The sequence below is a fragment of the Silene latifolia genome, chromosome 2 (assembly GCF_048544455.1).
Source record: "Silene latifolia isolate original U9 population chromosome 2, ASM4854445v1, whole genome shotgun sequence".
In the NCBI taxonomy this organism is placed as follows: domain Eukaryota; kingdom Viridiplantae; phylum Streptophyta; class Magnoliopsida; order Caryophyllales; family Caryophyllaceae; genus Silene; species Silene latifolia.
Genome location: NC_133527.1, coordinates 113,064,768 through 113,076,925, shown reverse-complemented (window position 1 = coordinate 113,076,925; position 12,158 = coordinate 113,064,768).

Below are 12,158 nucleotides of genomic sequence, written 5' to 3'. Positions count from 1 at the left end.
GTCTTAATTCGATTTGAAGGAACCTCGAGTCGATTATGCCTAGTGTGGATCCCGAGGACGCAGTTCCCGAGGGCCTTGTCCACAGTTTGGCGACTTCATTGGGGAAAAGAGGACTAGTTACACTTTGTTTCTAGGGTCTTTTCCTCCGAGGTGAAACTTGAAAAGAAAGTATTGGAAAGTAAAACATTACTCATAGTGCTACGATTCATGCATAAACCCCTAAGGACTTTCCCGGGCCGTCCCAGCGTTTCTTTGTGATGCGTGGGGGGTGACGTCCCACTATGCCAGGAACTTGCACATTGCTTGCTTCCGCTCCTCCTCGTCGTGGTTCTTGATGGTGGGGATGCTCTTCTAGGTACTCTACCTAAAGGCCCTTGCTCTATAAGACCCAAAAAGGATGGAGGGCATAAACCTTCTTGTAGAAGACTTGCCGAGACTTTGAGATGTCTAGGAACATACATCCTTATAACATGAGAATGACAATGTGCGAAATGAATTTCCCGAGTCTTTTCAAATTTTCCATATTAATTTCAAAACCGAACTTTTGAACAACTTACTTTCAAAATAGCATGGTTTTAAAAACGCGGAATGCTGCCCAAGTAGGACTAGATTTTTCGGCCCAAAATGAGCTTTTATAGCCGGCATGCTGCCCATTTTAAATCTCATTTTCAGATCGATTATCCGTTTTTTCAAATTCAATCCAAAATGCCTCTCGAACCTTAATCAAGCATGAAATGCGTCGAGTTGTGTTCGGGTCCTAGCCGTGTTTGGCTAAGCGTGTTTCGTCGTAGGTATCTAGAACACGACCTTGGTGGGTCGCCCAAGCTCACCTCTTGGGCTTCGAGTCATGTGGGTCGACCAATTGGTCCAGGATAGTCCACAGAAACGTTCAAGCTAGGCCATTTAGGGCGTTTCACTTAAACCTATGGGCTGTGTTGGTCCAACCACGGGTTTAGTCACACCGAGTCCAGTTTAGATTCGAGTTATGATGGTTTGGGTCGTGTCGTTTTGTCGAGTCCAAAATGAATCGAGGTCTAAATCCAACCGTGAGTCGAACCTTTTGGTTAGTCAGTCATAAGTCGAGTCTTTGTTTGAGTCAAGTTTGTAACACCCAACGGTAATTGAAGAGGTCCAGTCATAGGCTTAAATGACTAGTGCTTAAAGGGATTGGAAGTACTACTCATATCAACAAAGTGCACTTTCTTTTATGGTCATCCATGCGAAAGAACTCCAAAGTTAAGCGTGCTTGACTAGGAGTAGTCTTAGGATGGGTGACCTCCTGGGAAGGTTTCCGGGATGCGCATGAGTGAGGACAAATTGCGCTGTAAAGGACCCGTGTTGATCTGTGGGCCATGTACACAGCCTGGTGAGCTATCATAAGTAATCACTCCCGACCCGGTTTGGGCCGGGGTGTTACAAGTGGTATCAGAGCAACCCTGCGACCGTGTGGTGATCCGAGGCAGTTGTTATACGCTCATGGAGGCAGTGGTTATACGCTCCATTGTGATCACACACCTAGCGGGGGGGGATTCTGGGTTAGCGGTTATGCTCCCAGGCGCAACGAGGACGTTGCGTTCTTCAAGTGGGGGTGACTGTAACACCCCACGGTAATTGAAGAGGTCCAGTCATAGGCTTAAATGACTAGTGCTTAAAGGGATTGAAAGTACTACTCATATCAACAAAGTGCACTATCTTTTATGGTCATCCATGTGAAAGAACTCCAAAGTTAAGCGTGCTTGACTAGGAGTAGTCTTAGGATGGGTGACCTCCTGGGAAGGTTTCCGGGATGCGCATGAGTGAGGACAAATTGCGCTGTAAAGGACCCGTGTTGATCTGTGGGCCATATACACAGCCTGGTGAGCTATCATAAGTAACCGCTCCCGACCCGGTTTGGGCCGGGGTATTACAAAGTTGGTGTCGTGTCCTTAAGTGTGCAGGGGCTCTTACATTTAAATATTGACTCGGTTCGGGGTTTTCTTGTAGAAAGGCCGCCAAAAACCCGACGTCAAGCAATGGAAGATGTTTGTTAACAAAACTCACCGAGGCCGTGAACCTCATGATGACCGAGAATGGATGCAATCGAATCTAAGCTGGGTGAAGATTCCTCTTCATCTACCCCACCTCGACTAAACGGAGAAACGGTTCAAATTCAGAAGACCGTCTCGAAGCTCTCCGGGGGAAGAACATCCACTACGAAAATGCTAGGGCCTATGCCCCGATTCAGATAAGTTGCCCACAAACATGGTACTCACTTTGATATCCCAAAGTTTAAGGGCACATAAGATCCGATCCACCATGTTAAGGCCTATAAGGGGTACTTAGCACTGAAGGGAGTGCTCACGACATGCTCTCTGAAATTTTCGCTCAATCCCTGGATGAACACCCGCAGGCGTGGTTCTACAATCTGGACCTAAAGAACTTCCCTACTTTCGAAGATATCACGGTGGAGTTTTGTAAGCACTATGCTGACAATGTCGAGATTCGGACCAATATAAGAACGCTAGAGGTTATGACGCAGAAAGAAAAAGAAGGCTTTACTGAATTCCTTGCAAGATGGCGCGCTGAAAGCGTGAAATTAGCCAAGAAACCTGATGAAGTTGAAATGGTAGATAAGTTCGTAAAGAATCTACGACCTATTTACCGCAATGCTCTGAAATACCAGAATTTTGGCTCTTTCAAAGAATTGATAAGAATCGGGATAAAGGTAGAAGATGATGTCATAAGGGCAGAGGCTGAAAGGCCGAAAGGGTACCAAGGGGCCTCATCGTCTAAGGGCAAGGCCCCAGCAACCGCCCATATTGATGAAGCCATCAATCTCTTAGAAGGGCAATCGAAGAAACCGCAGCGCCAAGCTCCGAGGGCATTCACCGATATCGGATGCACTTTTACATATGCTCTCCAAAGGCTCGTAGCCCAAGGAAAGCTGAAGCCTATTGGTCCAACTCCGGACCCTCCCGCTGATCAACAAGGTAAATGGTATAAACCAAATGCCTACTGTGCCTTTCATCAAGGGAAAGGCCATGATACTGAAAGGTGCTATCGACTGAAGCACGAAATCCAAGACATGATTGAGAATGGAACACTCCCGATCCCAACTGTTAAACCCAATAACATCACCAATCCATTTGGCGATCACGCTAACTTTGTTTCTGTCGAAGACAATGTCGATTATTCCCATCTTATCCGCCCATGTCACTTGAAAGGGGTGTTTATCGGGAAAATATTTGTGGATTGATTTGAATTCTTGCCAAACCCGAAGAATGAAATTCAAGTCAGGAGTCTTGCTCTAGAATGTACTCCTCTCATTAACGAAGTTAATAAAAGACAATTCGATTCACCAACCTTTATCACTGGCGTAGATCCTCAGAGGACTACCTCGGGATGGAGGCAGACCATCAAAGGGATCAAGGACCAGAGCCGAGCATCTAAGCTGACAGTTGAACACGAGAAAGCTCAAGACCAGATTTGAAAATTATGAGTCGGGATCTGTTTTCTTATCTTAGTCGAGTCGAGTCCAGGACTTTCTTTTCTTGAAGTTGAGTCGTTTGTTCCATGATGACCTAGGGCGTGTCCTAGGAATCGTTCCTTCGAGTCTGTTAAGCATGTGTCATTCCAATAAAAGTTGCAGTTCGTTTCCAAATATGTCTTGTTTCCAATCCTCAATCATTCCGAAACATGATAAAACGCACAACACACTCAAAGGAATCCCTGGGGTAGAAATATGTCCTGTTTCAAAATGTAAGGTACACTAGGATCCCGTGTTTGATTCCTTTACCTATTCCATGTCTGGTGGTAGAAAACCTCCATCTGAACCAATGTTTGTGACAAGCTTTTAGATGATTCTATGACAAACCCGGACTAGCTCCTTGTTTCCTCTATCGATGATGGAAGGCACGCCTTTTCCCCAACAAAATCATCCCATCTCGAAGAGAGAAGATATCAACCCGTTCTAACAAGGAATTGTTAGTTCCTACCCAAATTAGTTGGCGAAGCCCAGTTTTCAAGGTGTATCCATTTATGACTAAGAGAATGAATAGAAGATCATTTTCAAAGAGAGAGAAAAAAAAAGGTGAAAAAGAATGAAAAAATGAGAAAAAGAGAAAAATTGGAAAAATGAAAAAAAAGAAAAAAAAGAAAAATGAAAAAAGATGAAAGAAAAAGAAAAAGGAAAAAAAGATGTTGAAGTTATTGCGGAATGCTTTTTGGTTGAATGTCGAAGTTACGGAAGCCAGAAGTCAAGTCAAGTACCCATAGTTGAAGTTCAATGGGCGAAGCCCAAAAGCTTAAGTAGTAACCTCTTTACCCTCTAAGTCCTTCCTGAGACAGTTACAAAGGGATAGTCGGGAATTTTGAGAATTATTCCGCTTGTGCTGTTACACCCAACCTTTAGGGTCCAGACATGGAAATTTGAACCCACATCATTTTTCAACCCATTTGCACTCGTGGTTCATCAAACCCGAGACACCCATTCCAACCACATCGCGAGCCCATAGCCCTTGGCCTTAGCACCACAAAACAAACCTTCAGAATGATGGTTAACCATTCCAACTTGTTATTACCAAGCTCCACATCCCAAAAGATCCAAGCCTTTTACACCTAACCCCAGACACGGGATTTAACGGTACCTTACAGGCTAGAATGGGATACGACATGATACCTTAGGTGAAACCTTCGAGTGAGTACACACAATAAATATGCCAAGTTTATGCACCTTGATCGAACTACGTCGGATTTGATTTCGCTCCACGCGAATACGTAGGCAGTCCTTCTGAACAAGGGATTCAATCCACTCATCAACCAAGTTGTTATCTTGTCGGTTTCTTACGGGTCCTAACCAAGTCCAAATGAAGCCACTTTTGTTTGAGTCGGTCTTAGCACTCGATGTAGGCTAGGATAAGGATATAGATTCAGATGAGTAGTGTCAAGTCTCGGAATGAGCTTTATCTAACGGTGTAGGCAAAGATGCTCAGTCAGATAGGTGTGGGTTTTTGTTGGGAACAGAAAATATAAAAAACCCGCTGAAAAGAAAGAAGGCGTGGAAGAAAAATAATAAAAAGCCCGCTGAAAAGAAAGAAGGCGGTGGCAAGAAATGATGAAAACTCGCTGAAAAGAAAGGAGGCGAGGAGAAGAGTGACAGAATGTTCCCAACAAGAGTGATGTGTGATGTCTAAGTGCTTTCATAAGATCAGTCCGTGTTTAGTGTCGGGCGAAGCCAACGTTGTTGCTCTGTGAGTTTAATCCACCTTGTCAATGCCAAGTGATTTTGATTCCCATGTGCCCTTGGGAGCACGCCCATGCCATACGATATCTCTGTCTCAAGTTCGACGACCTAGTGATTCCCATTTGCAATCTTTTGGTGCCAGAACGGCCAAATTACATTTCTACCCCCCAACAAGTCAATAATTGAATTAAAACCCGTGCACACTTATGATTTTATTTTCCTTTTTTGTTTTACGGTAGCGGGCTACGCCCACGTTATTTATGGGTCATACAGAGTGTCTGAGTCGTATTTCATGCTCACCAATCAAGGTTCGGTTTCAAAAATTTCAAAATTTCAAAATCACAAAAACTTTTTGCGAATCTTTGTGGGTCGATGACCCAATCTTTCGAAATTCAAATATTCAAATTCAATTTTTTGGGTCGATGGCCCAATATTCTAAGTGATGACAAATTCAAAATTCGGGTCGATGACCCAATTATTCAAACGAACCAAATTTATTTTTGGGGTCGATGACCCAATCTTTCAAATGATCCAATTTCAAGGTCGATGATCCAAATATGCTTATGTGATGATTTTTGCTAGTACGTTTTTGTGTTTCAAATATAGCAGGATATGCTTCAATTGGGGGCTCTAAAGTCTTCGACTTTAGAGCCATTGCAAATTGGGGGCTCTGAAGCCGTTGGCTTCAGAGACCATTATCAGGATGTAAAGGATGACATCCACCAAGAATTCAATTCAATACAAGAGTATGAAATGGAAGAATTCCGTAGCTGAAAGCAAATGATGAGAGTGGCGGCAACCTCCTCGAAAAGTCCCGTCCCATTCGGACAAGCGCCAGCAGATGATAAATTTTGGGCAAATGTCAACAGATGATGAATTTTGGACAAATGCCAGCAGATGATAAACTTTGGGCATGTGTCAGCAGTTGCCGAACTACGACGCGGGTTTGATTCCGTCAGAAACGAATACGTAGGCGCCTAAGGATAAGGCTCAATCCACCATATATGCAATTTTATGGGTCGACAACCAACGATGATAATTCGACGCAACAGAAGCAAGAGTTAATCCCCGACAAAGTTTCAGGTATGATCTCTTCTTATGGCTGGCGAGCTTATATACGCAAGTCTAATGGACTATAAACGACCCGCAGAATCCTCAGGTCAAGAGGGACCTGGGGTATACTTTGACTTTCGCCTTGTCCAAGCCTCAGTCAAAGTGGGGGCTCTGTAGATACCCGTATCCGTCGATATTGGAATTTATAGAGAATCCGACAAACACCCGATGATGATAGGACACATGTATTTATTAGTTGTCATTGTCATTATTTGGGTTCATTTTACGATGTAGAATGAGCGTTGTCGACGGAGTATTTTATTAATTTAAATGATATTTAAATTAAAGCTTTTTTTTAAGGTGAATTCATTTTACTTTATTTTGAATTTATTTTCTCAAGTTTATTTTATTGAAAATAAAATAAATAATTGGTTTGAAAAATCATTTTTATGAGTGTATTTGATTTGAAAAATCATTTATTTTAATGTGTTAATTGATTTGAAAAATCGAATTTGAAAATTTAAAACTCGTTTCAACCACGCGTTTTGGAGCTCGATTATAGCTCGGTTTTTGAGCCCGTTTTCTTTACGAGTTGGCACGAATCTCGAGTACACTAACCAACCTAGGCCTCTACCAATCCAACCCCAGCTCGAACCCCCATATCCACACCCAAATCTCGTTCCAAACATCCCCCCCAACACAGCCCAATTCCTTCCTTTACCCGTGTTTGTGTAGCCCATCGAAAGCCCTTCTAAACCGACTCAAACTTGGTCCTAACCCGCAACCCATCACCACCAACCCGTGCTCCACATTACCCACAACAACCCAGCACCTAGCCCACCACGAAATCAGCCTTTAAGCCCTCCAAACCGAAGCCCCAAGACATCCCTTTCCAATCCCGTATGCCCTGCTTTGGCAGCCCAAAACCCGTATCAAATCACCACTAAAACCCGTGCCCATGAACTAAGACTCTTACCCGACATCCATACCATATTACCCTAGCTTAACCACCAAGCAAACCCCCCATACAAACCCTAAAAACCCCACGAAATAGCTGATGGACAGCAGCTATGCGAAACAGGCCCGACTGCTTGTTGCCCTACTTCTACCCTTCGAAACTCCTTATAAATACCCCCCCTTTACCATACATTTATTCCTCTAAGTTCTCCATACATACTACCGTCACTTACAAGCTTTAAACCCCAAAAACAAACCCTAATTGCCTCTCAAAAACCCTCGACAAAACCGACTTACAAACTGAGAATCAGTTTGTGTGTCCTCTTTGAAACCCTTCGTTCAACCATCAAACCTCCATTAAAATTCGAGTTTCTTGTTCCAAATTAACCACACAACATCCATCTACATATTAGACAAAGATTTACGAGCCAAATTGCCCTTGAGAGTACACGAATTCCCTCGAAAAACAGAGTGTTATACACTCTGTTTTCGTGCTTTTTTTCTGTCTGTCGATTCTGTTTGTGCTCGTTTTTTCGTGCCCAATAACTCAAAACGAGCAGGGATTGTTTTAAGATCTCTGTTCTCCTCTCTTTATAGTTTTCAAAACATCTTTTAAATCGAATTTTCACCATGAAACGAGAGATAAATCGCAGTTTGAAAGTTGCTGTCCAGATTTGCAAAAAAACGTGTTGTTTGCTTTGTTCCTTCGTCGACGACGGCCTCTCGAGATAAAATCTACGATCGATTACGACCTAAGACGGTGTCAACGATACATGTAGGTTGAGGGTGCATCAAATCCTCCTCTTTCTCCCTTTTATTTCGTTTTTTTTATGTTTGTTTTTTTATTGTTTCGTTTTATTTTGTTTATCGTTCGTTATCGTTAACTATGAAACTAGTTTAGTCCGAGTATGAGTTAAAGTACCACCACGAACACCGGCGTTGACTTGAGATGAGAAAGAAATCCGCTACATCAGTCGGTCGTAACCCCCGTCTCATTTACATATCCTCGTGTTCAAGGTAGGGCATTAATAAAACGAATTCTAACCTCGCTCTTCGCTTTTGACTCCTTGCCTGTTTCGTCCAATTCGACATACCCTAGGACCATTCACATGTTAGTTCGACCTCTGATTGTTAACATATGACTCATTTAGATGACATTAGATCAATTTAATAACCTAATTAGACACGTTAGGTGGCTTCGACACAAGCATTAAAATCAACTAACAATTTCAGAACTTAATTGAATGCATCTCTCTCTTTCACATAATTTCTCGCTAGTATAAGAGTGCGTGATTAGCACCTTCTTATTAACACTCGACGAGTTAATTTAATTAGCGAACTTGACCTAATTTGACCCCTTTAGGCCGTGTAGAATACACATTCGCGTGACATCATCTCAATCGATCAACGTCGTTTCTAACTTGTTTTCTAACTCGTTTCCTAACCCGTTTCGCAATCATCTATCTAACCTAATGAATCTGACCTAAGGATTAGGGTAGGCTAGAACGTGTAGGCCGTGTGCTTGGCCGTGCCTTTTGTCATTCTTGCTTCATCTTTATATCGTTTATTCATCGTTGTTTTGTATTTGGCAATTACCTTTTGTTTATCGAGTCGTGTTTTGTAATTTGCTTGTAATTAGTTTTTCGTCATCGAGTCAAATGATTTCTAAAAACCTTAGTCTTATTTGGTTAGATAGTTGTGCCCCGATTCATGTAAGAGCGTAGTAAATCGCATGTTTTTTAAAGCAACATGGCCCGATTTATGCGAAAGCACGCATTACGAGGAGTGACCCAAGGCCGTGAGTCATGTAAACCGTGGGCCACCCCCCTTGTGCACGTTTTCCTAGGCCGAATTGGCCGTGTAGTGTGTCGTGTATGGTTTTGTATATAGCAATTGTATTTAGATCGAGTTGTATCTCTAATTTCTCGTCGTGTCGGCATGAAATGCCTGGGTTGTAATAGGGTAGATCCCAACGGCTCCCCCATTCCCCCTAAGCCTTGTTTGCTTTGTTTTGTATGTTGTTAGATCAATCAACCCACATGCTAAATTACAACTTTGACAAAGTTAGTTTAGTTGCATCTAAAACGACATAGAAATTATTGTCACATGTTAGGGTTTTAAAACGATGTTTGCATATCATATATCGTAGTAGCTACGACCTTGTTTGAAATCCGATACTTGACTTAGTAGAGGCCGTTATTGACGGGCGGGGTTAGGTGTCCTTATGGGCTTCCTAACACGTACCCTCACCCCTTACTCAAGATCTATGGTTTGTGGATCCGTCTAAATACCATTGGATTACGAGAGTCATTCAAATCGAGTGATATAGGGTACAAGTCTTTATCTTTAATCACTCGTAGTCGATTGGCTTTATGCTTTTCGATGAAAGGTGTAAAGTTGACTTGAACGGTTCCAAGTTCCCAAAAAACTTGGTGGCGACTCTAATTTGTCTTAATTCGATTCGAAGGAACCTCGAGTCGATTATGCCTAGTGTGGATCCCGAGGACGCAGTTCCCGAGGGCCTTGTCCACACCTCCGAATTAACATCACCCACTCCTTCTCATCCCAGCTCATAACGACAACCACCATCGAGTAACCCATTACTCGTCTCCCCTGCTCATTTTCGCTAGAGCACGTAGCTCGAATCCGAAACCGAGTGCGAAACAGACCCGCATCCACCAGCAGCAGCGGCACCAACATCCCTCACTCACCTCCACAGCCACCACTTTCGTCCTCCTCATCCACTCGTTCTTCGCCATCAACAAATGCATATTCTTTGCTTCTTTCACCCTTTCTTAATGCCGCTTCTAATTTCTTTACCAGGATCATTTCTTATTCTTACCATCTGTAACTTTCAAGTTAAATGGAATAATAATCAGCTCTGAAAATTACTTGTTCTTGATTTACATTAGTTTTCAAACCTCAAGGTGTATCTTTGTAAATATCAATATTTTTCCAACCAAATTTGAGTTGCAAAGTGAAGAGAGATTCAGTAACACTGAATCCATTTCTTGCAAATACACAGTGGCCTGTTCTTAATCATATACAGTATGTGCATAAATCTGGCATATATTTTTGAGTACTATACTACGACAGGAGAACTATTACACCGTGCCGGAGTGATTATTCACGGATTCACCTCTCCATGATCATCATCATCCAAATGAAATGAATCCCAACAAAGTGTAACACTCAAATCACCATCATCATTCACATTAGCAACACCAAAACTTTCCTCATCATCAGAACCCACATTCATCCCCAATAAAACATTATCAATCCCCTCAACCTCAACCTCGTCATCCATATCTCGACCCAGAACCGCCCTGGCCAGCCGTCTTGCACCACCGCATGCAGCAATCAGCATGAGTTCACCACCGAAATTGGTGAAATTGAGATGATAACAATGGTACGGCACCAAAATCAAGCACGAAAATAGTGAAATTGAGACAAAATCGATGTTATGGTAACTCTTTTACGGAAATTTCTAGGTTTTAATCGTAGTTATTTTGGGGTTTTTTTTAGTTTAGAGGGAGGATTTATAGTTCATTTTGGTTTCAATGTAGTGATTTTTGAGTTTTAATCGATGTTCAGGATGCGTGTCGGTGGTGTCGTTGATTGTTTTTTTTTTATTAGATTTAATCTCAGCCATCTATTTCTTTTTATCTAATGGCTGAGATTTGTGAGTACACAAACTCACAACTCACCGTAAGAACCAAACTCACGAGATCCCGCCTATATATATATATATATATATATATATAAGATCAAATGATTCCTCCTCTTACATGTGAGTCCATAAGTCCCATTATGGGCCATTGGATCTTGGAAATAGAGGGCTAAGATGAGAACAAAAAAATTAAGGTTAATGCTCTAATTTTGCCATCTTCCTATAATTTTCTCATTAACTACATTAATCCTCCCCATCTTTCATTCATCAACTCATTATCACATCTCCTTATTCTCTCTCTATATCTCACTTCTCCATATTCTCTCCAAAAAAACCAAGAAAAAAAAACCCAAAAAACCAAACAAATAAAAAACCCAAAAATTCCAAATAAATCATTTACTCATGTTTTCCTCATTCACCATCCACCTACCATCACCCACCGGAAACCACCACAGTCGCCAATCGCCACCGCCGCCGCCGCCCCGACGTCATTTTTTAATTTTTTTTTTTTTTTAAACTTTATGTTTGGGCGTTCTTTTTATTTTTTTTGTTGTTTTTTTTTTCTCCTTATATCGTCTTGCTATATAATATTGTTTCAAATTTATGAGTTTTTTTTTATTTTAATCTTAGATCTACTAAAATAGATCAATTTTCGTTGACCCGTTTTTTTTTTTCAATTTTGTTGTTTTGGTCTTTTTTTTTTCCGGTTATTGACATTCTTACAAATTATAGTTTGATTTTAGTACTAAATCTATTAGTTATGAAATCTCATTTTTTACTTTTTTCTTGTTGATATCACTTTGTTAATATCTGTCTTGTTATATATATTGTGTGATTTAGGATCTATTAAAATTACTTTATCGGTTAAAATTACACTTTTTTCCGTTAAAACCACACTTTTTCGATTAAAATTACACTTTTTACCGTTAAAATTACACTTTTTTCCGTTAAAATTACACTTTTTTTGGTTAAAATCACAGTTTTTTTCCTGTTAAAAGTACACTTTTTTCCGTTAAAATTACACTTTTTTCTGTTAAAATTACACTTTTTTTTCCGGTTAAAATTACACTTTTCCGTTAAAATTACACTTTTCTGTTAAAATTACAATATTTTCCTTTAAAATTACACTTTTTTCTGTTAAAATTACACTTTTTTCCTTTAAAATTACACTTGTCTTCATTAAAGTTACATTTATCTCTATTATTAAAGTTACACTTATCTCTACTAAGATTACCTTCTCAATGACTAAAGTTACGC